The following is a 1,359-nucleotide window of genomic DNA, read 5'->3' as shown; positions in this document are numbered from 1 at the left end:
TTGGCCAAACATAGCTTAACTATGTCAAAAAGTAAAATTGTGTAATTTCCTGGGTTTGCATCTGTGCACAGTAACGTAAACGTTAGCTAGCTAGCCAGTTGCCCTACCATTTTTTTCTAAATCTAACCCAAAAATCCCACTGGTATCTTCTCATCTAGCTAATTACTGTGTAGTCCTAATTTAACCCAACTATTTTTTTAAGGAAAGCTTATTTATGAAGTTATCAGTGTTGCCTTGTGTGAAACCATAGACCGTTAATATTAATATACAAAAGTGTGAAACATGTTCACCTTTATGTTGGGTACGCTATACAGCTAATATGATGGCACATTTGAGGGCTTAATTTTACACACTTTCACACCACATTTTTACTGACTTTAAACAATATAGCTCCTGTTCAACTCTAGCTAGCCAATTAACACAGTAAGATAGATAGGCCATTTACAAACTCTGTTCACAAAATCTAGGTCAGGCAAGTATCATCTGTCTTGCGTCACAGCCTACCTGAGACCGGACCGTTATTACAGTCTGAGACGCATTCTCCGGTCATACGAAGGCCATTTCTATGAGCTGTTATAGTTTATCGTATCAGCTCTTCATCATTGTCTGTACAACAGCTTGTTCTGTCCCTGTACTCCACCCAAGTAACAACTAATTGTGAAAACTAATCTATATTCCCCCATCTCTTTTCTCTCTCTCCACTATCGCAGCATCATTTAATCGCCCTCTTTCCGCTGCTGCCAGCACATTCATTCTCCCTTGCACGTTAAGGCCAGCAAGGACAACACTGCTGTGTGTGTGTGTGTGTGTGTGTGAGAGTGAGAGTATGTTTGATAAGGTTTCTGTTAAACATTTAAACAATGTCTACCTGAAGGACAGACTCCCTTAACAGTGCAATGTTTGGAAAATACTGTCAAGACTTCGCGAGATTTGGGATACACAGGTTCAAGGCTTTGAGCCTATAAGGTTGCTACCTTCATAGGCTGTTGGAAATATGACATTCTTAAAAATAAAAACGCATGAACAACGCTGAAAAAAAGTTAGAAAAGTATGATGATATGGAATGTTCTTGTTCATTTCAACCATTTTAACAATAGAGAGCGGAATGTCATACATGACTAATCTGTTTCATCCCCAGGAATCTTCACACGTCTTAAGGTCAAGTCTTTGTTAAATGAAATCATCAATTAAATTAACATCAACAGGCCTTGTAATAATAAGTCTACTCTTAATTAGATATTTAACTCATACTTCTAAAATAAAACCTTAAATTTTGTAAACTGAGTTATTATTTCTGAACAAGACAGCTGTTTATTACTTTTCCTCCTGTGTTTTAGGATAGATAGATAGATAGATAGA

Source organism: Etheostoma spectabile, chromosome 22 (genome assembly GCF_008692095.1).
Source record: "Etheostoma spectabile isolate EspeVRDwgs_2016 chromosome 22, UIUC_Espe_1.0, whole genome shotgun sequence".
In the NCBI taxonomy this organism is placed as follows: Eukaryota; Metazoa; Chordata; class Actinopteri; order Perciformes; family Percidae; genus Etheostoma; species Etheostoma spectabile.
The sequence above is the reverse complement of the archived record's forward strand: the minus strand, read 5'-3'. Positions refer to the sequence as shown.